The sequence below is a fragment of the Callionymus lyra genome, chromosome 6, assembly GCF_982586985.1.
Source record: "Callionymus lyra chromosome 6, fCalLyr1.hap1.1, whole genome shotgun sequence".
In the NCBI taxonomy this organism is placed as follows: domain Eukaryota; kingdom Metazoa; phylum Chordata; class Actinopteri; order Syngnathiformes; family Callionymidae; genus Callionymus; species Callionymus lyra.
Window position 1 is genome coordinate 18,297,970 of NC_141823.1, and position 22,007 is coordinate 18,319,976.

A 22,007-nucleotide genomic window follows, 5' to 3' on the forward strand; every position below is an offset into this window, starting at 1 on the left:
GAGGGATTTACATACGGTTTTATTCTGCAACGACGTGGTCTTGTCGACCCATGCATCCAGGCCCGAACGATATGGGCAGAAATTCATGTCTTGATATAATTCTACCAGATATGTGAAAATATTTTTCTGGAAAAAAAAAACCATTCTAATAGATCGTTCTGTAGCACTAGTCTCACGATTTGATACGATACAATATTTTCATCTCACTATAATATTTGTTATATTTAGATACACTTGCATACTTTTTGAATAATTTAAGGGTACTGAATCTTCGTGACATCTTGGGATTTTTCCACTCTCTTTTGGTTTAATAAATGGAATTGCGACTAAATATACAAAATATACAGAATGTACCACTTGCAAATGCTGGACAAATTCTTCAAAGATGTGGTGGGAAAAAACGTGTAGAACTATTTACTTTGCAAACTGTAGCGTACAAGCTTCTGAATGAATGAAAGATAAATGCATTTTCATCGTGAACTTTTTAGAAAAAGTGAATTAAGTGCCATATTATTAATAATGCTAATAAATTATTATATACATTATGAACATTATAAATGGAAATGTTTATGATAATGTTAATGTCTGCTTCAACAACTCCTTCCAGCAGGCGTGCACAGTTTTGCAGTTTTTACTTTGCAGTAAGATTAAGTATGTGCGCATAGCATTTAACGTGAAGCGCTAAGTGCTGCTATGGTCATATTTGTCGCGTTATCTGTGACAATTGTACGGTCCTTTCCACTGATTTTTCCACATAGCGAGAGAAAGGCCTGTGTGTCTTTGGTTTGTAACAAGTACGTCACCAGGTCTCTTGGTTTATAAACTGCACCGTGATAGTGATGTACGCTGGGGGGTGTGTGAGCTCCACCCGTCCCACGTCAGCACAACTCTCTGCGCTGGATACGGTTGCTTTGTCGTGACTTTGTTTGTGAATTACACTGATGCTTCAGATGCGCTCGAAGGTGTGTTGTATTTCCACTGTATTTTACATTCGTGCCACAGAGTTTGTAAACTGACAATCTTCTATGTAGTGCTTCCTTATTATTGTTATTGAAGCCGAAGTTCTCCCACACATATGCTTTCACGCATAAGGGTGTTTATGTTGTCGTGAATCTACGCTCTGACTATGCAGAAGAAGACGTTGGCGTCATTCTAAAGTGCTCCACAGCAATACTAGAGGCTTACGGAGAGACTCGATCTTTCTGCAAAGCGTGGCTGAACATGGTTGCTTTGAGTGAGACTGAATGAATCGATACTCATATATCTCCATATTATTGGCGAAGACTTTCCATGTGCCACTAAATAAGTGGAAGACTGGCTGTATCCTCCGCTCATGTTGATGTTCGAGTGTATCGCAACCCGCCTTTTTGGTGTTCGCTATTGGCTGTCAATCAACCACAAAGGATGTTTTTGATTGGCTGGACCTGCCAGTTGCTTCAGTTTACAATACTACTAGTTAATGTTTATTAAACATTGTACAAGACTGGTGTTTTTACCCTCGAAGGATGTTCTTTATTGAGCTCGAAATAATTAAAATTTGTTATTGCTTTTTTATATTTATTTTTTTAATTCAACTATGGGATAATTCGTTTCACAACACAAATGGAAGAAACACACAGTAGTGCTGAACAATTTATTAAATAAACATATTTAATTGAAAATGGAATAAATCAAGTAAGTCGGCCTAGAATTCCTTCAACTTAAGTGTTTTGTATTTTTGTCAAGTTAAAAAATCTGATTTTAAGCAATACACTCGGTAAAGAGCCACTTTAAACAGTATTTTTTTTTTAAGTCAATACCTAGCAACGGTCAATGTGAAATTTTGCCATTTAGATAATAAATACAAAACCTGTTTATTTTTCAAGTATCAAATTATTTCGATAAAGCTATACGTTTCCTTGTGTATTCATTTTGTGCTCGCTGCAGCACCAGTTGGTGGAAAATAACATCATCCTGGACAAGCCTGTCGAGGGACTTTCCCTTCTGAATATGTGGTAACACTCTCCAGCGCGTCTTAAAGCTACAGAGCAGGTGGTGATAAGTTCATGTTCGCCCACGCTTGATTAGCGTCTCTAACAGTAGTGGTGCCTGGATTTATTTAATCAGAGCTTAACCCTTTAAAAACGCCTGACCTGGAACGATCGCTTTTGTGATCTTACTCTATTCATGTTTGGACTTATTGATTCAATATTATTTCTTATCTACAATGCTTGGAATTCACCACTTCTTCTCAAAGCAGAAGATATGTGGCCAAGTCGATACACTCCCTTGTTTATGTCCTGTGTGGAGCGTTCGCTGCTCTGAGCTTGTTGCTCACACTCCCTGCAGTGGGTCTTTTTTTAGAAACGGCAGCCAGTAGTATAATCTCTGCCATGGATGTAGGACAATATTTTTATTCTTTCTCGTTCAGTATGCAAAGTCCTTTCTTGTCTAAAATCACTGCCTTGCCTGAAGGAAAATATTTAGAATCTTCAAAAAGGTTAAACTTTAAGTCACTATACTTCTTTTCTGAATATTCTTTGTATGGCACTATATTTCACCAATCTTTTCTTCAAAAATGATATATCCTTTTCTATTAATGTAGCACATTATTAGTATTGTATGTGTTATAGATAAAGGTATGAGTTGTTTTTGGAGTTGTATGTGTGACATAAATATCATCTTCTTGGTATATTTACATTTGTATGCCTTTTTCTTCAATTTTCCCGTAAGCTACAACCTTCTGTCCCAAGGTCAGTCACATGCCAGTCACTTCTTGCATAATAGTTCCGTTTAAAATAAATTGGGCAACATTTACGAGCCCTGCAATCCTAACCATTCACATGACGCTATAAACGGATTGAGTAAAAGTCTGTCAAAGCTCGGTTGTAATGACCTCAACAAACGCATATTGTCCATGCAAGCATGTGCCACAAGCCAGCGAGTTGTATTTCATCATGCTGACTCCTGAGATACTTGGATAGTTTAGCTGCTGGACTAAACTAAGAGCACTGGTTGTTTCTGATATGCTGCTCTTTCACACACTTGGCAGACAATCTTTTCCTCGGTCCTCCCTCATGCCAACCTCTTCCATCCCATACGTGTCCATTTTTGTCTTGCCTCTTACAGTTTAAAAAGGCATTCCCCTTGTACAATATTATTCCATCTGACCTTTTTTAAATATAAAACCTAGTTGTTTTTTTTCAAAGGTTCTTCCTCTTCCTTACCAAATGGCATTCAAAGAAGTTCCGTTGGAGGCACAGGAAGGGTGTGGAACTCACATTCTGTATAAGAGTTGAACATAGTAACTAGTGCTGGACCTTATGGACTAAACTTGATATCATGATATTTCTACCAAATATCTTTATCAATGGGAAAAACAAATATTTATCAGAAAAACGGCAACTAACCAGTGTTCTAAATACCCACATGCAGTCTGCAATTTGCAGATCGATTTTCTAGATTGCCGAAGAAAATTTAAATAACCTGCAATTTTGCAGATTAAAGTGAATTATTTATTGCATTAGATAAAAAAGATGAAGTAAAAGAGGACGGTAGTAATAAATATAATTAACTCGCAAATGAAAGATGTAGACATAGTTTTAGTCAGTATATGTTATATTGTACTTTCAGTTGGAAGTGCAACAACAGTGAAATATTTTATAGTCCTCCTAAAGACATTTAATGTCCAATGTTGCACAGCTGTAGTGAAGGAAATTCGTAGTCTGTGTAAATGCACACACAAATGGTATAATACAAATAATTCTAATTCTGGACAGTTGCACTCTTTACTTGACAGGTTCATCAGATGTCCAGGACTATTCACAACTTTAAATATTGTGAAGCTTTTGTGAATATGTACACTTGTAACATGTTTTTATCAATGTTATACATGATGGCATCATCTTTGTCTCTGGTGGACCTAGACTTGGAATTCACCTGGGATTATTGAGAACTTGTCTTCTCCCTTATAGTAATAAACTCTTTGTGTGGTGAGTGGTCTTGTTTTTTTCAGAACAAGTTTGTTGTGCTGCGTTGCTTCTCCACCATTTTTGCGATGTGCAGCCTGCACAAAGTCTCACTCGTTTCTGAAATATACTCCATGGTACAACTTTACTGCTTCAGTTTACATGCAGAATGAGCGGTAATATTTTGTGATATAGTTGGTTTTGATATATTAATATCTTGAATTTGAATATCTAGATGGAAACACAATATATTGTTTATTTACTACTGGAGTTGTGAAGTCATTGTCCCCGTCTTTTCCTGAAGCATAGTGTTGAAGGCAATCTGTCGTTGCATCCATCTTGGAAATGCAGTTTTGGTTTAGCAAGACCCCACTTAAATGTTAGTGTTTGAGCTCGATTATGATGAGTCAATTAAAAAATTGAGTTGAGGCTACAGTGGCAAATTTACGTTCCCTTGTCGGTCAAGTAAACTACGATGATGTGTATTTTTTCACATTTCAAATATGAAAAGAAACTTGAAATTTACGTCTAAAAGAAATGTTGTAATACCCATGTATCATTCGTATTAATCAAAGACATGAATAGTGTTGATTTTGTAAATGACTAAAGCTCCAGAGATTTTACATTATAAGCTAATTTGTCTAAAACTAAAACGTTTTTGTTCATTTATTTTATCTCCATATTCACTTCTGTCACCTAATCATTCCCTTATATTTCGATCGTTGTCTGAGCCAATCTTGATTGAATCACTTGTTGGTGTTGTCAGTAAAATGTATTGTTTATGTTCATCCTTATCTAAGTCAATAACAATGTTTTTGACGATGGAAAAAAGATGGGTCTCACTGGAATATTTCTCCAGTGGAAAAAGAAACATTGAGTTGGTATTAAAAGATAACGGCAATGTTTGTTTTAGAGGTTCAAAATAAACTTTAGGCCTGTTAAAGACCAATGTAAATTGTGGGCGCAACACTTTTTAGAGGCCAAGTATCCCTAGTTATGAGAGTAATTCCAAAAAGAAAAAGGATGACCTCGTATGTATTTAATGTTATGAATACTTTTGCGTGTTATGGGACTGACTGCACAAGAATTTAGAGTGGATGCAGGTTGTAAACCAGGACTAAAGGGAGGCAAAAGCAGCCGTGATAAAGAAGGCTATTTGATATTTTGTTGAGATGAAGTTAGTAGACCTCTGCATTTTCTGGGACATATACATTTAAAATGCAGGCATTACTGCAGAAGTTGACAACATTGTACCATCCGTGTCTTGCTGCGAGAAGCTGTCTGCATCCTTGACAGACGAGGAGTGTTTTCTGCTGCCGTTGGATTATGCGCTGGATCACTCCAGGTTTGCAATACAAAATGAAAGCTGGTGCACCATGTACAATTACAGGGAACAATACAGTAAACTAGAAAAAGGAGGACATTTATGTCTGGCATGCATGCTTTGTTAAACTATTTTTTTCTGTTACAAAGTCGAGCATCATTTGAGATCGTTTTTCGTCTTTTTATCTTGAAATATTCTACAACCTGAATGCATTCATTCTTCAATATACAGGTAATAATAAATGTACATTAGACAAATGACTGAAAACCTTATTAGAAATTGGGCAACATTTGCGCATGTGTTATAAGCACATCCACTAAATCCACCAAGTACAATCCATCACTTATGTTCTACATCTTGGTGGGCCGATAGATTCAAGGTTTCTTATGGGGGAAAAAATGAACGGCAAGATGGTCAGGTATTTTTCATTGTCATTCCATTCACTCGGAATAGACCGAAGTATAACATCAGAAAAAACAAGTGCATAATTAATAATTGATTTGCCAGAAAGGGGAATAAGCCTGGATGACAATCGGCTTTTCTAAATCAGTGATTGTCCTTGGTCTTGGTTTTCAGACGAGAAAAATCATGTGCGTCCACAGATAGATCGACGCAACAACCTCTGTCTCAATATCGGATTGTAGTGGTGAAGGGCAGAGCCAAAATGCATAGCTCTTGATTTACCAGTCGATCTTTGTCCCGGCTTTTCTATGGTCACTAACCTTAGGTCGTGAAACAGGAGCAAGATCACTGATGGTGATGATAAATGATGGCAACAACTGTGGCAACTTTTAACCATGCCTTGTGGTCTCCACACTCAGGAGTGTCCTAGGCATATGCGTCCAACGGGGAGGAGACCACAGGTCAGACCCAGGTCATGCCGGAGACTACGTTTGATCTGGAAATACCTTAAGTTTTCTGAGGATCTTCGAAGAGAAGATTTCAAGCTACAGTAGCCAAATTAGTGATGATTTAACTAAATAACGCATGATTGTTACTATGACAGATTTATGGTTCTAAGGGGGTGAAATGCTCGTTGGAAATTGTGAATGTGGGAGCCGAGACCAAAAACGTGTACCATGAGTGAGGCTGCTCTGCATTTCCAATATTCACAGATCTCACCGCAACCATGGCAACAGCAAATGACAAATGGCAGAATTGTGGAGACACTCAGGTTGTGAGTAAACCTTAATGGCAGAGCTAGACTCATTACTGCGTTGGGGCACAGACTGATGATGTGTAGTGTTGCTGGCAGAACATCTCACACCCACTGCAAAGAAACTAATATTTCAAAGAAGACAGGTTAAGGTTTTCGGAACCATTCCCTTTTGACTCTTCTTTTTTTGACAATGGAAGATTAAAATGAATGAAACTAAAAAAAAATAAGAAGGTTGGAATATAAATGGTCTTTCATTCCTCTTGTTTAACCTCGTTTAAAGTAGAAATATGTTTATGGTTTAGGATTAGATCCGGCAGATTAAAATGACAACATAAATGTTCCTACATTATTTGAGGAAATGTAGATCAGTCATTTCAAAGCTAAGATATTTTTTATAAATAGCCTGTTCAAATGGATAACCTACGTTTTTAAAGTTTTGAACAAACACACAACATAACAGTGGAGCCTCCATTGGACAGTCGACTTACACTAAAGTCTTCATGCACTTTGTGTAGGCTCCTGTAACATCAATAGGATTCGACAGAATCTTCTAAATATTTCAACACATTTTTTTCATATTGTGATGATCTCTAGTTGGTTTTGGTGGGTTTATTGTTGTTGTTGTAGTTGTTCTTTTGTTCTTTGACTTGGGTTCAGCTTAGTTTATTGTGCATTTCGTGAGGACACACTGGTGTCAGGGTGGCGTGAAGACCATATAACGACTCTGGTCACCCACCTAAAACGATCTTATTGTTTCAGCAATGATGGACTCATTTTTAATTTTTTTTTAATTGGGTGTACAGTGGTCTCTTGCTTACACGCACAGAATATTGAGCGTTTACTTTTCATTATCAAATGCCAGGCAAGGCCACACAATCCCTACTTGCTCATCAGGAATCAATATTATAATTTTGGAGTTTATTTTTTGTTAGGTTCAGGATGTTAAGTAGGTCAGAGAATGTCTCATGAGACTGGCTGTGATTGGCTGAGGAAGTGGGTGTTGGTTTCCGGGTTAGAGGGGAAAGGGAGAGAGAGTGTTTTGATTGAGGAACAGAGCAAGGCGAGAACAGCTTGTCTGTGTTTTGGCTGAGGCTTACAGCAGCGTGTGCATCAGTTATCAAAAAAAAAGTAAAAGGCCGCTCGTCAGTCTGGTACGCTACAAAGTATCGGGCAGCGTCACAACCAACGTCCCATTTGTTTTCCACCGAAAATTATTTTACTTTCTTATACTGTCTCTTGGACAACCAGGACATGAACCACAGCACTGACCCAGTGAAGATACAGAACACAGTGGGCTTTCCTATACAGAATCATAAATGTTTGATTTAAATATTTTTAAATATCTAGTCATTTATTTTTAAAAGGTGAGAGAAACCGCAAGGTTGTGTAAGGTGAACTGTTATATGGCTAAGAGCAATGTATATCACATAATAATAGCTCCATGAGGGTTCATCTGCTCCTGTTGTTTTTATCATTTTTTTGGTTGTTGTTTTTTTACTGACAATATTTTTGTAGGTGTTAAATTGTTATTAGACACTGATTTGAAAATGAAGCAGCACGTATTGAATTGAAATGTATATAAATATATAATTTCTTGGTGGTGTCTTCTTGTTAAATTATATTATAGGGATGCAATGATATCAAAATGTCACTGTACTGTAGGGCTGAACGATTATTGAAAAAAATCTAATTGCGATTATTTTTCTAAATATTGCGATTGCAATAAAAAAGCAGTTATTTTTTTATGCATTTTTTCTCTTATACAATAAATAATTGACTTTACAGTAAAATGTATTGCTTTGTGACAAGATAACGTTATTTTTAAGATAAAGGTAAATCAAGCATACTTTGAAATAAAGGGAGAATGTTAATTTAGTTACTACACTTTTAATCTTACAATATCTTCAAAAACGAAAGTGTGATGTAAACATTTATATTTACAAGTCGATAGTAAATCACACAAACCTCAGTGCAGAGTGAAGAAAAGTTCAAAAACTGGTCACTCATTCTGCCTTTTCTTACTGCTCATACGTCATACACATTAATATATTATAATTTATGTACAAGGTAACACACTTTGGATCAGCACACACACACATACGCAGAGACGCCAGCGGCGCGCGCACACACAAACACGCCAGCAGCACACGTCTTAATTCAAACTTACAAACCGATGTCAGGATGTAAATGTGTTATAAACACTTGAGTCTGTTTCCTTCATTCATCTGAGCTGCCATCATCCCATCAGACGGGTGACCTGTGTGTTGAGATGCGGTCATACGGAGGTTTGAAGAGTTTAGATTATGAAGGCTGATACTACATGTCATTGAGACAGTCTTAGCATTTTATCCACACAGTTGTCATATACTGCTGCTCTTCAGCTTCTGGCGATTTCATTGATCAACGGGTTAAAGCGGAGTGTTTACGTCTCGCTTGTTCAGCTCGGCTGTGATCGTAAGTCACGTGACTACATGACAGCTCGAAAATAAAAAAACCCGACCTTTGCGATAAAATAATAGCATTTTTTAATATTGCGATTATATATCGCAGATCTCGACTAATCATTTAACCCTACTGTACAGTATCGTCACAGTAATAAGCCATGCTCTCTTGTATGTTGTGGATAATGGCGGATTTGGTTTTGTGTCAGACCGGATTGTTCAATAGTGAGTAAGGGAAAAAAACGACACTAGCGAGAGTGCCCTGTGTTTAATACTGTCACATGCTATGGCTTTATTGCAAAATTTTTGAAACTGAAACACTGCAGAGTGTGCAATACAATTCATCCCTATTATTTTGCCTTTCATTATAAAAAATATATATATTCTGTACTTTGATTCTGATGTACATGTCGGGGGGGGGGGAGCTGGATTTGATTCTACCAGGAGTGTTCGAAATACTCGCCTGCAATTGGCAGATCGATTTTCAAGAATTGCAGAAGAAAAACGTACTATATACTTCTATATTTGCGCTGGTGAAGCAGCTGCTGCTAACAGCAGAGCTCCCCAGATGGATTAATAAAGTTTATCTATCTATCTAACAGCAGCTGCTGCGGAGAAGATGTGAGCGGATGTTTGGAGAGGAAAAATGGCTTCACAAGATTTAACTTTATTAAGCATCTCAAAGAAAAAATAAAGACAAAGCGGTTAACTTTGTTATTGTTGACTTTCACGCAGTCAATTGAAAGTTTCTCTCGTCTCTACAGAACAGCAAACGTTCTTGTTAGTGTTAATGTTGACTTTATCATTGGAATCTGCCTCAATCCAATAAATTGAGTTTGTGTTTCATTCTGGTTGAATAAAGACTGACGGCGCAGAGTTCTGTGTGTGACGTCAATGCTTCGTTACATTTAAATGTCACAAACTTCAGGACGATCAATGATGACACAAACATACATTTAACAGGTTAAGTTTAATCATAACACTGTTAAACGCTTTACTAACTAACTTCAAAACCGTATTGATCATTAATGTTATTATTGAGTGTTTCTTGTAGTAGAATTGTGTTTAGAACTGTGATCATGAATAAAAGACATCCAGACCTCTGTGTTCTAAGGTCCGTCTATGCATGCACACCTTTTTAAAATCTGACTAGTTAATTGGATTAGTTTACATAATTTATATACTATATATTTATACCGAGTGTGCTTCTTTTATTTACATTTATTCTCAAAACCCTATTAATTTTAAAGCAGGGAAGACTCTTAAGAATCATTTTATTTGACTTGTTTATTTTAAGTGTAATAAGTGTTATTATTATTATTTAGTTCTGGACTTTTGTGATCACTTTATAATCTTGACACTTGCATGGTTGTTTGCACTTTGTTCCACAATGTCACCCTTAATATTTTGTTTCACCAACTTGTCCACTTCAGAGACAGTCTTAGTATTTTTCAGGTTATAGGGAAACAAAGTTTACAATTTAACTTTTTTTTTTCTTTTTCTCCTTTTTTTTTTGTTCTCAAAATGCTGGTAGAAATTAAACTATTTATTTGAATAAATACAAACTTTCTAATTCTATGTTATTATTGTGGTGAAACCTTTATTAGTATTTTGTGTGAAAGGATGACTAACACAAAAAGATAAGGTAAGATAAATTGGATCCCATTTCCTATCCTGGCATTGGTAACATTGATGAGGTTACCAACTGGTAATCGTGCACAGATCAGTATTATGTGCCAGTGAGCATATGTGCATTGACCTGCACTCTGGCAGTTATAAACAACAAAGGCCCTTTTGTCAGTATCACTAGGACGACTGCTGCTCGTTTCTACCTGCTAAGTATTTCTATACAATTGTCTCAACAATGAGGCTAATGGGATAACAATTTAATCCTCTGCATTGGCTGATTCTCATTATGCGATTCTATGTGACTAAATGTATCACTGTCTTTCGGTAAAAGCTGTGGCTCTCCACCAAAAAGTAATTTCTATATAATTTACCTTTTTTAAAATTAATTAATTTCTGACAGGGCAATACAATTATGTTGGTACCGAAAACACCCAATCATTTTCTTCCTCAAATTTTTTTTCTCTCTGGAATGTTTTGAATGTACTTTTACAGTTACCAAACTGGTGAGCAAGCTTGAACAAGTAACCTCCAGCAAGTCAAGTATTGTTTGTATTGCTAGGCACCACGTGGTTGTTTTACAGCCACGAGCTGTGGAAAGGACAGGTTTACAGATGCAATTGAGGTTCGAGTCTGAAATTATTCTTGAAAAGTTTTTTAGTAATTGCGTTTTTCTTCCTCCTTGTATTTCTATTTAATACGTTTAAAAACACCTGATCTTTATGCTGCCTCTCTTACGGATAGTTGTCACTTCAGACTAGGATTTCTTATCTCCATATTTCTACCATTTTCTATCGGATCTATATTGAGATGAATTGAATGGGGGAAAAAAAAAATAATTTCAGATTAAAAACATCTCATAAATTCACAAAAAAACAAGTACATGTTGGGCCTGTCACAACTTTAAATGTAGCCTCAGGTACAGAATTTGCTTTACAAGGGAGCTTTTGTGACTGTGTGCACTTGTAGCATGTCTTTATCAATGTTATACGTGATGGCCTCTGTCATATGTTTGTTTCTAGTGGATGTCAACAGATGGAGCTGAATGAATCACCCCTTAAACCTTTCTTGGTGTTCACCTGTGTTAACTTAGAACTCGTGTCTTCTACCTCATAGCAGCATAGTAATATACTCTTCGTGTAGTAAGTGGTGCATAACCTGCATGGCAGCTCCCTCTTGTTAACATCCTCAATTCTAAAATAGATCTCCATACTATGGGCGAAGACTTCCTCGTTGCCACTAAATCAGTGGAATAGTCAATCGACGGCAAAGGAGGTTTGTTGTTCGCAGGAACGGGTGCAACTTTACATCTGCTACAGTTTATATGCAGGATGAGCGCGGATATCGAGATATATATTTGGTTTTGCGAGATGAATATCTTGAATTTGAATGTGGTTGTTTCTTCCCTGGACACATTTTTCTAGATTGAGCAGTATAGTGAACATCATCTCTGTTCTTATCGTGTTTTGGATGATCTATTACTATGCAAGCTTGTTCTGTGCACGGTTCACCAAGTCTTATTTGCCTTTACCTGTTATCCCCAACCCTTTAATTTCTATTTTATTTTGGCCGCAAAAGGATTTTGATCATCAACTTGTACTTCATTTAATACATATAACTTATATTTTCAGTTTTATTTTTGCCAACACCAAGATAATATTTTTCTAGCCAAAACGACTCTAAATATTTATCATGTGCATCTCAGTCGATGCAACATACACTAAGGCAGACTGGTTCCATTTAGGTCATAAATTATTCTTTCCTTGTCTGTCTGGCAGACGATAAACATGATGTCATACACAAACGGATCTGAGGCTCATTGCAGTTCCTACCTTGGACATTTTTTCGCATATGTTAAGGTCCACTTGTGCTCGCGCGTTTACGCTTTTCCTACTACTTCTGAACCGTCCACCAAATGAAGCTGTTGTCAGAAAATCTATGCCCGTGTTCTGACATGGATTGGCCAGCTCGTTGAAAGTAGTGAATGTTACCAAAACATCAACAAACGTTCTAAGTGATTAATTCTATCAAGGATTGTGAGCAATTTATGTCATAGGCATTCTGAGTGATTACTCCTGTGCTGACTATTTTTAGCTTTTCTGTGTTCGCCATGTCTGCTAGAGGAACGGGCTGACCAATGAAAATGTAGTTTGAACTAAAACGTTGTTGAAGTCGTATTGCGATGCAGTATGAAGACACGAAACTGAATGTCGGTACTTTCTGAATAAAATTGATTATCCTTAAATGGAACGTGGCTTGAATTTAAAATATATACTGCACCATTTTCAATATTATAGACGGTAGATGTTCTCTGAATTAACATGAGGCACTCTACGGTGCACTTTCTTTTTCGTGCTTGAATCAGTCTAGTCTGCTGCTTAGTTCCAGAAATCTGTAATCCACAAGAAATGTACAGTATGTAGGTCGCTGTTGGACTGGGCTTTGTAGCCTACAGATGCTTTAATCTTTGCCATAGACGAGAACTAGTTTGTGTGCAAGATAACATGGCTTACAAGTAGCGACCTCTGTTTCTTGTTGCTATTTCTATTGCTGTTCTTCTTTCTCATTTTTTAATAAGTTGTGAGTCCGTCTGTCCGTCATGTACAATGAGGTATCATTGTCTGATTGTGGTTCAGGCTCGTTTGGTCACTGTGTGAGCCTTATCAATAATGTAGATGTTTTTGAACAGGAAAGGTTTGGTATGCTAGTCTTTTTTTTTCTTTTTCCTTTCATGTCTCGCTCGTCCCGGTTGGACATCCTTCCCTTCCCCCCAAGCTATCCCGCACACCCTCTAGTATCATGTTTCAGCCTCCAGCACATAGAGAAGCATACGACTGAATCCAATTAGTGAAGATATTACAAAGAGCTCTGGTACCTGATACCTCCACATACTGCAGTTTCAAAACCTATGTTTCTGTATCGGGCTGCTGTTGCTTCTTCTCGTTTTATTATTAATGGGAGTTTAGACACAAGACATTTGTTGTTTTTAAATGGATAGATAAACTTAATGATGGTAAATACATCTTAGAAATGAGATTTAGTTTCTGTATGTTTACGGTCTACTCAAGCAGGCATTTTAAATGTGAGGTGCAGTAAAAAAAAAAAAGTTATCTCAAGAATATTTTAAAGCAGATGAATAGATTAGAAATGAATATGCTTTAACATATTTTTGGTAACTATATCTCCTCTCTCTAACACTTGCCCATGGATATAGTGAGCATGTATCTTCAGGTGTAGCAACCAATGGTTTTCTGTGGCTGTTATCGTCTATTGTGGAACGCCTCGTTCAGTTTAAAATGCGCGAAGCATGGGAAAGGAGCATTTTTATTCTCTATGATTATGGTAGAAAATGTACGGTTATATCCATATATTGTGTGCGAATTGATGCGTAAAATTGTTTACTGATCAACTGACAAGATGAGGTTGAAATAAACAAAAATACATGTTTTATGTAATTTAAAATGCTTTTCTCTGTTTGTTTCATGTATTTGTGCCAATATGCAACAAAGGTTTTGTTAATATGTAAATAATGTATTGAAGCTACACGTTATCATTATCTCACCCTGAACCTGAGATACCTGGTGTTACTCTGGCTGCATACAAATGTCTCAATACAGTTTTTTTTTTCAACTTATCTCATTTTTCTCACCAATACCAATCCGAGAGCTATGGAAAATGTTTGAACAACTTAAAAAATATATGAAATGATGCAAAGAATAAAATCACTTTATTATGCTATTTAACTTGATTTACAATTATTAAATATAAACAGCTTTAAACTTTTTTATCATAAAAGTGCTTGTTGCTTTAAAAAAAAAGGACCAAATGCAGAATTCATGGAGTTGAACATTTTAACCGAAACATGTTTTTGACAACTTCTATTGTTGGATATTATTATTGTATATATATATTCTCTTTTGGAGTTGCAGGGCCTAAGTGGGAACAGTCTTTAGCTTAAAAGAAAAAAAGCAGAAAACTGAGACTGAGAAATTGAACAAAATTTGAATCTCTTCAGCTAAGTCAAATATCTTCTACCAGTTATCTAAAGTTATATTTAGAAACAAAGGTCAGGCCAAATAATTTGCATAAGTAACCAAAAATAAGTAAAAACATAATTTATATGATAAGCCGGGTACTATTTCATTTCTAAATGTACCTTCTGTTCAATTTGCTGAAACATATTGCGAGGTTTTTTACTCTGTGGAGCCTGAATAATATGGGAAATATCCAAATAGCCAAAACATCCTTTACTATTGGCTCGTAGAAGTTATCTGTAACATCACATGGGTGTTGTACTGTTCATCAGGGTTCTCGCCAGCGTTGTTCGCATAAGGGCCCCCGACGCTGTGTCTCAAGCAGCGTAGGGGGGGATTTTCTTTTGTTTTCCCTTTTTTATAAAATCATGTGTTAAAGGTACCGCCGTTATAATGCATGCATCACATTCTGTGAAGTGGTCTATTTGTACTTCTATGTCTCGTTGTTGTTTTCGTCTCTGTCTGTTGGCTCAGGTTGCTATGGCGGCTGCGCTGTGCACAGGTCCCCCCCACGCTGTAAAAAAATATCCTGGCAAGAACTCACTTGCGTCTGTAAGATTGGCAGCGCTAATTATTTTGGAATTAACTCTAATCAGTCCATCAACAAAAATGTGTGTTGCTGGTTTAACCAGCTACATAAATAGGCGTATCCCTTTTTAATTTTTACCATTTTGTTTACCAATTACACTGTATGGTTTATTTGTTTATGCTCTATTTCATAGATCCACTCTAGTTCTTAAACAAATATATTCCTATCATTCTCCCTGTAATTGTACAAGAGGCCAACTATTCTTTGCCTGAATCTATTCCTCCAAACCCACCTGCCACCCTCAATATTTGTCTTATTCTGTATGTTCACTTCTCATATGTGCTCGGATAAAGTATTGTTTCCGTTGTCGATCCAGGCTGATGATCAGAATGTGAGGCAAATATATGGGGCAAATGCAAGGGGGATCCATGCTAACATTTAATTTGTGACTAACTACTATTTTGCACTAAAACATTTTAAATATTTAAGTTAACTTGTAGTAGTGTGAAACCATATTAGTAAGAACTTGTTATGTCATTGTAAATTGTATTACATTATGGTGTGCATTATGTGTTGCATTGCTTTTACAATAACATATTTGTATGTGGAAAAGGAAGTTAAAGTTTATTCCTCACCTGAAGGAAGATACTGCACAAAATATCTCTAAATGTTGCCTAAAGAGAGGATACGCATTGTGTATTGCATCATCTGTACAACACCTCACCAATTTGTAATGAATTACCTCTTGTCTTACAGGAACCTCTAGACACTGGACTCTTAATGCGTTTTCCGTGTTGGATATTAGCCGACTAGAATTCTCACGCCACCATGGAATCGGTACGTCTGAATAAAACCCATTTTATTCCTTTTGCTTCTTTGATTTTGTTTCTCACTGGGATGATTATTCAACTCTTTGGAATCTTTTACAATTCCGTATCGCTTGTTGTGGTTTAAGCAGCCCCAAATTGACTGATTGTACAAATATCATACCTCTCGAAACAACTAATTCGTATTATGGTCTTTAGGTGCATTTTGCACAAGTCACTTTACATCTTAAGTTGCTATCTGAAATTGGGTTGTGATGGAGGCTGTTTGTGTGCGATGGAAAATGTGCAGTTGTCCCAAATGCAGTCACATTGTTGCAGCAGTAGCTTGTACCAACAAGCAAGCTCAAGGTACATCAGCATACAGCGTTATCCACTGGAATGCTTCCATAAAGAAGAGGGCTTAGTGCATGCCTAACCTCTGCCTTCCTGCCCTATTGTCAGAGGCTGTGTTAGAAACCAAAAGTAGGTCAGAGCCTGTGTAGTGCAGAATTAGTCTCTGTTTTAACAAAAGCCCTTCTTTACCCTCTGTCTGCTTCTCACACGTTCAATGCAAATAGACAACACAACACTTTCCTGCTTTTTCAATGTGTACTGCCCATGCAAGCGAGTTCTGTACTGTCAAACGCTTTGGATTTACAAGCTGCATGAGTTTTTTTTCCAAACATGTATCAACATGATGCGTGTGAAATCACATAATAGTGTTGTTGTAATTTAAAGATTCTGGAAAGTGGCATTTGTTTATGGTAGGTTGGATGAGGACAACTTAGTGACGCCTTGTTTTGATTTTCCTATTTAAAAAATGTTTTGAAAACCTGGGAGTTTTGGTAAAAAATGCATCAATGGCTACTTCTGTTTGGATGCATCTTTTCATATTTAGCTTCTTCTCTTCTATTGCCGTCCTCGCCTGTGTCTCCGCTTCCAGCAGTGTAGTGTTTACCTCCTCTAGATCACTATATCTCCTTACTGTCAGTGGAAACCAAGGAAACTGATCACAAAGCTTATTATAGAGTCGAACACACGCCGGAGCAATGAATGCTTGAAGCTAGAGCTGAAAGCACACGCACTCTTACTCGAATCGCCACTCGCTCACAGCCCTTTCCACCTCCTCTCTCTCTCCTCATGTGATACCAGTCACATGGTTTTCAGGCAAGCGGCTCACTAAATCAGAATCAGACTTTTATTTATAACAAGTTTAAATCCTCCACCTGGCCTCTACGGTAAACAGACCTGCCTGTGCTGGATGATTAACACCCGGTGCCATATTTTTATTGAACTTTTTAAACCCTGTGTGTCGTCGACCTCTAATTGAAAAAGGGCCGTTTTGTGAAGATTAATTTTGGGTTTCACTGAAAAAAGGGAATATTACAAATTTTATTTTTAATTTTTTTATTCATACGTTTGTTTGGATGTCTGATCTTGTTATCAGCTCAAAACCTTAGCGGCAAATCTATAAATGTAGACGTTATAAAGCAATGCTAAAAATGTTGCGCTCCTATCTTCTGCTGCTGCCGTTTCTTGACTTGCGCTAAAGCAGGGCTTGTTCCTCAGCGAGGATTAGAGTGTGCAGTAGTTCTGAACAGGGAAGTGGGCCCTGCCAGTCACATTACATAACTCGCCCCCGCTAGTGCTGCTTGGCCTGGTCCGTCTGGAGAGACAACTATAGAGGCTTTGTTTTCCCAACCTTTTCTCTCCCTCTCTGTGCTCCCTGTTTCACTCCCCTCATCACCAGACAACATATTGATACGACACACCAAAGGTCTGTTTGAGCTAAACTGGAAAATGATGTATACATTCAATTTAAAAGTGTATATCTCAAATAGTAACACATAGCAGTTATGTAGCCTTGGAATCCAAGCTACACTGTAGGCCTTAAAGTTTTAGGAAAGTTTGAGGCCTTTGCTGTTTTCTTCTTTTTTCAAAGTTTCCACAAAGGCAGCCATGTGTCTAGATTCAAGCCAAGTTAAGAAAATATACTGCTTGCCTGAACTTTTGTGTATTGGTTGCAGACCGAAATTCCATGCAGTTTAATGCCATTTGTGATTGTGCATGAACTAAAGGTGAAGTTCTTGTAGGTAAATGAATATGATTAGTTGAAAAATAAAAAGATTTGTTGCTACTGTTAAGTTTTATATATACAAGTTTTTTTTGTAAATCGGTTGTGTTTCCACAACTGATTCAATATTTAAATTACTTATTGGGGTGCATCATAGTTATTGTTTTACATTGTGTTTTTTTTAATATATATAAATTGATATCGATGTAGACATTTGCAGGATTTGAAAGAAACTAGTACAGGAGTCTGTTACGTGAGTTTGTGGACTGGATTAAGAGGCACCAGGAGCTGGTCTTGGACTTTGGGAGGTCCAGGACAAAGCCAAGTCCAGTGTCCATCAGAGGTGATGAGGTGGAGATAGTTGACAACTATTATTGGTAAACTTTATTGATCCCTCTGGGAAATTGTTTTATTGTTTATAAGGGCGTGCGTGGTTGGACAGTAAACTGGACTGGTACTGCACTTTCTGAAGAGGTTCTGATAATTTCGCATCTGCAGGAAACTCCTCTGCATGTTCTGCATCATTCTGTGGTGGTCAGTGTCCTGTTCTATGCTGTGGTGTGTTGGGGTGGGAATGTGTCCAAGAGGATGTGTCCAACAGGTTGGACAGGTTGATCAGGAGGGCTGGTTCTGTGGTTGGCATGAAGCTGGACTAACTGGTGACAGTTGCAGAGAGGAGATCACTGGACAAACTACTGTCCATCATGGAGGATGACAGTCATCCTCTGAACACTGTCATCAGTGAACAGAGAAGCAGATGGCGTGCACTGATGCTCATTGCCAGATCTAACACTAATAGACTCAGGGACTCTTTGATTTCTCGTGCTATTAGATTGTATAATTCTGAGTTTGGGGGCAGGAGCAGAGTGAAAGGATGATTCTATTCTATGTTTATCTTTGTATCCTTTTCTTTGTGTTATTTATCTTTGATCTACGTTATTTATACTAATATTTCATGTAAAGTTGTTCTTTAAATGACTAAAAGGTATACCTTTGAAATCTGAACTCCCATGGAAACAACAAAATTTCTCTTGAAAAATGCTTTGTTTCTAATCCGTGACGTTGACATTGTCACAAAAAATGTAATTGAGAGAATTAAATTCTTATGTTATTGCAGCTTCATCTTCGTAGCTGGCGACCCGCTAGATTGAGCTCTCAGTTGTTTGCCAAGTTCCCATCATAAGTGGCTGCTACACTAAAGTCTGTTTAGATGAGAAGGCTAATTTTAGAAGCTGCTAGGCCTTTGTCCAAGGTGGGGGAGGATAAGATAACATTGCAGAAGCCCTTCCTCTTTGCACTATTTGGTTTGTAGCTCAAATAACTCGTCAAACAGCAGTACGCATTTTACTCTAACTTTTCTGATGTTTTTTGTTTAACAGCCAAACATACAACATATATGTACTCGGTGAAGTGACAAACTACTTCTTCTCATTGTTATACAATTGTTGATTTAAAGGTCAGGCATACCCTGTACCTTATTTAATAAATATTTCAAGTATGGAAAAACACAATTTGTATAAAATGTGTACAACTTGCGAAGGTGTCTAATCTTCTAATGTTTAATTGCTAAGAAATACATTTGTTTCTTTTGCCACACTGTAATATATGAAATTTCATCCATTTTAATGCCATTTTATTAAAACATATCGTTTCCCCCAATTTGCACAAATTCTCTAATTCCTTAAAACCCGTCCCTATCTAGCCGCCTCAAGCCACATCATGTTGACCTTGGTTTCAAGTAGCTTTACTGTTGGAAAGCCAACACCTCTCTTGGGATGAGCTGACCTTGCTGTCTGATGCTCTGTGAATCTGTACACCTCTTTATCTGTCTCCCTTTTGTCTACATTCAGTCACACCTCAAAAGCATCAACAGAGTTCAATCCCTTCATGGCAGGTATATAAGTCTCCCCTAAAGAAAAAATATTTAATACTACCCTTTTTTGGTTTAAAAAAAAAAGTCAATTTCAATTTGTTTGTTAATTTGTTCCGAAGATATCTAAAAACAAAGTGCAAGAACAAGCTCTACCTGGTCTTATAATAGTGCTTTATTCACAAGCCCTACCGACCAGTCACCATTAGTATGATGTACCAAAGAACGGGTGACGCTGCGTTACACTCGGTCGACCAAAATTTCAGTCTTAAAAATGCAAGCGCCTGTAATTTTGTCGCACATATTTAAATGAAGAAGAATATAATGAATGCCATGGCAGAGGCCAGTGCCAATTTTGGAACTTCCTGTGTGATTATGTCACATGCTGCATGGGAACGACTTATTTAAAGGTTGTTGTTTTTTTTTGAGCAAATACAACTTTGTACCACACACAAAACAGTCTTTGTCAATCTGGTTTCAATCCAAGCATCTGTCCTTCTGTCACTTCCTTGTCTGATGACTCAAGTGATTTTCACCCCAACGGAATGAACTAAATGTAACACAACATAGTTTTAGTTTACTGAAATGTGTTTGACTTAACTTTTGATGATGAAAACTGGATCAGACAAATCTCGTGCTGCACAACACTGAACTTCACTCTCTTGCATGAAAATAGATGTTGATTCTTTGTTCATGGAGAGTTGCAGACTTTTACTAAGGCTAAAATCAGTTTTCTGTTTAGACCACGTAATAACACAAGGAGCTTTTTAGCCGTCTAAAGGACCTGCCCTTTACTTAAATATTACTACAATGTCAAAAAGTGGACCAAAGTACTTTATACTTCATTTTAACTTTCACAAATATTTAACATTCGTCTTCTTCATATTATCATTTTGCACAAAACTGAGATTTCTGTAGCACTTTTTAAGCTTCACATTTAAAATAAGATGGCCAATAGCCTGACGGTCTGTGAAAACAAACTATCCTTTAATGATAGCATAAAGCTAAACAATGTAAGCAAACCTTCTATGGCATCATATTTAGTTTTTAAAGTCGGAAGGATTATGCGGCTCCCGGTGTTTGTTTCCTTTACTGTAGGAAACGGGTCCGAAAGGCTCTTTGAGTAGTAGAGCTTGAGTGGGTTGTCGACCCATGCCTCACTCCTAAACTGTTGACGTGTATAGATCGGGACTTGCCGATACCATCTCTCGATAGAGATACAACATCGATATATCGTTCAGCCCTAATGGAAACAAATTTTCAGTAAAATAATTCACTTTGGTTAGCTATTGTTGTAGCTAGTGTGTGCTAATCAAGTTTTTGTTTTGATGCCATCATTTTCCTCATTGATACGTTATTGATTGATAAGTGAAAAGTTGACCCCAAGAATCGTAATCAATTGAATCATGATACCAATATGTTGGCTCTTGTGAAAAATCTGCTTTGGATGCACTGTTTAGTGACTTGAAAATGTGTGTAAAGGGTAGAGAATAAAAATAGAATTGTGATAATATTAAGATTGGTATTAAAATTCTTCTGATTCAATTTGTATGTTTATTAAATCAAAAAATAAAAAAGCCACACAGTGACGGCTTAATCTAAACCTAACCTAGAGTAGATATGAAATGTTTTAATGGATTTACCTCTAGTCATTGCATATAAGTACTGTCATTGTGTTCTGAAAGAAAGTAACCTGCTAATAAATCACAAGTCGCAGCTATTTACTGTGAAGAACAATAATGTGTTTGTGGTAATGAACAGTAAATGTGCCTATACTTCCATGGAATGAATGTAATTTCATTCATTGATTTTTATTTCAGCGACTTGTTGTAAGGTCTTTGAACTATTCTGCAATACACTGTTTATTGTACTAAATATCATGTGCTGTAATGCATGTGTTGATCACGATCAAGGGTCAAAAAAATCCACACTATCGCTTTGCTAGTGGCTAATGTCGTCCATCCACTTGTTTTTTTTTAATTCATGATACAGTTGGTATGGACATTAAATAAACATGGTTTCTTGCTCTGTAGATTTGCTTTTCCCTTTCCTGAACCACTCGTGCTTTATTATTCAAGATTTGCTCCAGTTGTGGAGGCTTATTTTTAGAAGTGTTGTCAGGGAAACCAACACGCAACATGTACCACAGATTTTATTTCTTCCAATTCGATCTAGGTAAAGTCATAGGTTGTTAATT

The 22,007-nt window shown here is 37.0% G+C and overlaps 1 protein-coding gene across 2 annotated transcripts in view; it reads left to right on the forward strand.

Annotated features, from left to right (window-relative positions):
• Positions 1-22,007, forward strand: part of ankrd11 (ankyrin repeat domain 11) — a 79,334-nt gene that overhangs the window by 13,861 nt on the left and 43,466 nt on the right. For both annotated transcript variants that reach the window (XM_087794023.1, XM_087794024.1), the window contains exon 2: positions 15,817-15,897. The gene's annotated coding sequence lies outside the window, so the exon portion shown is untranslated. The remainder of the gene's footprint in view (positions 1-15,816; positions 15,898-22,007) is intronic.